This window comes from Triticum aestivum, unplaced genomic scaffold (genome assembly GCF_018294505.1).
Source record: "Triticum aestivum cultivar Chinese Spring unplaced genomic scaffold, IWGSC CS RefSeq v2.1 scaffold47445, whole genome shotgun sequence".
Classification (NCBI taxonomy): domain Eukaryota; kingdom Viridiplantae; phylum Streptophyta; class Magnoliopsida; order Poales; family Poaceae; genus Triticum; species Triticum aestivum.
In genome coordinates this window covers 9,286-11,257 of record NW_025231502.1, presented here as the reverse complement: position 1 = coordinate 11,257, position 1,972 = coordinate 9,286, and the positions used below count along the sequence as shown (strand labels likewise).

The 1,972-nt window shown below is 51.6% G+C and overlaps 5 non-coding genes across 5 annotated transcripts; all 5 read left to right on the top strand.

The window, feature by feature from the left end:
• Positions 1-49: 49 nt before the first annotated feature.
• LOC123175810 (5S ribosomal RNA) lies at positions 50-168 on the top strand. The gene has a single exon (XR_006488162.1). It is a non-coding gene; the product is annotated as a 5S ribosomal RNA (ribosomal RNA).
• A 297-nt stretch (positions 169-465) lies between these two features.
• LOC123175816 (5S ribosomal RNA) lies at positions 466-584 on the top strand. Its single transcript, XR_006488169.1, has one exon. It is a non-coding gene; the product is annotated as a 5S ribosomal RNA (ribosomal RNA).
• Positions 585-881: 297 nt separating this feature from the next.
• On the top strand, positions 882-1,000 carry LOC123175812 (5S ribosomal RNA). Its single transcript, XR_006488164.1, has one exon. It is a non-coding gene; the product is annotated as a 5S ribosomal RNA (ribosomal RNA).
• A 297-nt stretch (positions 1,001-1,297) lies between these two features.
• On the top strand, positions 1,298-1,416 carry LOC123175805 (5S ribosomal RNA). Its single transcript, XR_006488158.1, has one exon. It is a non-coding gene; the product is annotated as a 5S ribosomal RNA (ribosomal RNA).
• A 297-nt stretch (positions 1,417-1,713) lies between these two features.
• LOC123175814 (5S ribosomal RNA) lies at positions 1,714-1,832 on the top strand. Its single transcript, XR_006488166.1, has one exon. It is a non-coding gene; the product is annotated as a 5S ribosomal RNA (ribosomal RNA).
• The last annotated feature ends 140 nt before the right edge of the window (positions 1,833-1,972 follow it).

The window sequence follows — 1,972 nt, the reverse complement described above, 5'->3', positions numbered from 1 at the left end:
TGGAGCTGGGAGGGGCAAGGATAAGGGACGAAGACCGGGGTAACATGTCGGATGCGATCATACCAGCACTAAAGCACCGGATCCCATCAGAACTCCGAAGTTAAGCTTGCTTGGGCGAGAGTAGTACTAGGATGGGTGACCTCCTGGGAAGTCCTCGTGTTGCATTCCCTTTTTAATTTTTTTCGCGCCGCTTGCAAAACAAAACGCACGTGTAAGTAATATATTTACCGTGTTTTATTATTTTGCACGAGTGCGGTAAGTCATAGCTGGGTGCTCACGATTCACGGGTCCAGCGTCGGCGTTGTGGCGCGGCAAGCGTGCACTGCTGCGGTTGAGAGGGAGGGGTGGAAACCGCGTTAAACTCGTCTCCGTAGTTGAGAGGGAGCGGCCAAAGCAATGTACAATCGTCTTTGTAGTGGAGCTGAGAGGGGCAAGGATAAGGGACGAAGACCGGGGTAACATGTCGGATGCGATCATACCAGCACTAAAGCACCGGATCCCATCAGAACTCCGAAGTTAAGCGTGCTTGGGCGAGAGTAGTACTAGGATGGGTGACCTCCTCGGAAGTCCTCGTGTTGCATTCCCTTTTTAATTTTTTTCGCGCCGCTTGCAAAGCAAAACGCACGTGTAAGTAATATATTTACCGTGTTTTATTATTTTGCACGAGTGCGGTAAGTCATAGTTGGGTGCTCACGATTCACGGGTCCAGCGTCGGCGTTGTGGCGCGGCAAGCGTGCCCTGGTGCGGTTGAGATGGAGGGGTGGAAACCGCGTTAAACTCGTCTCCGTAGTTGAGAGGGAGCGGCCAAAGCAATGTACAATCGTCTTTGTAGTGGAGCTGGGAGGGGCAAGGATAAGGGACGAAGACCGAGGTAACATGTCGGATGCGATCATACCAGCACTAAAGCACCGGATCCCATCAGAAGTCCGAAGTTAAGCGTGCTTGGGCGAGAGTAGTACTAGGATGGGTGACCTCCTCGGAAGTCCTCGTGTTGCATTCCCTTTTTAATTTTTTTCGCGCCGCTTGCAAAGCAAAACGCACGTGTAAGTAATATATTTACCGTGTTTTATTATTTTGCACGAGTGCGGTAAGTCATAGTTGGGTGCTCACGATTCACGGGTCCAGCGTCGGCGTTGTGGCGCGGCAAGCGTGCACTGGTGCGGTTGAGAAGGAGGGGTGGAAACCGCGTTAAACTCGTCTCCGTAGTTGAGAGGGAGCGGCCAAAGCAATGTACAATCGTCTTTGTAGTGGAGCTGGGAGGGGCAAGGATAAGGGACGAAGACCGGGGTAACCTGTTGGATGCGATCATACCAGCACTAAAGCACCGGATCCCATCAGAACTCCGAAGTTAAGCGTGCTTGGGCGAGAGTAGTACTAGGATGGGTGACCTCCTGGGAAGTCCTCGTGTTGCATTCCCTTTTTAATTTTTTTCGCGCCGCTTGCAAAACAAAACGCACGTGTAAGTAATATATTTGACGTGTTTTATTATTTTGCACGAGTGCGGTAAGTCATAGCTGGGTGCTCACGATTCACGGGTCCAGCGTCGGCGTTGTGGCGCGGTAAGCGTGCACTGGTGCGGTTGAGAGGGAGGGGTGGAAACCGCGTTAAACTCGTCTCCGTAGTTGAGAGGGAGCGGCCAAAGCAATGTACAATCGTCTTTGTAGTGGAGCTGGGAGGGGCAAGGATAAGGGACGAAGACCGGGGTAACATGTCGGATGCGATCATACCAGCACTAAAGCACCGGATCCCATCAGAACTCCGAAGTTAAGTGTGCTTGGGCGAGAGTAGTACTAGGATGGGTGACCTCCTGGGAAGTCCTCGTGTTGCATTCCATTTTTAATTTTTTTCGCGCCGCTTGCAAAACAAAACGCACGTGTAAGTAATATATTTACCGTGTTTTATTATTTTGCACGAGTGCGGTAAGTCATAGCTGGGTGCTCACGATTCACGGGTCCAGCGTCGGCGTTGTGGC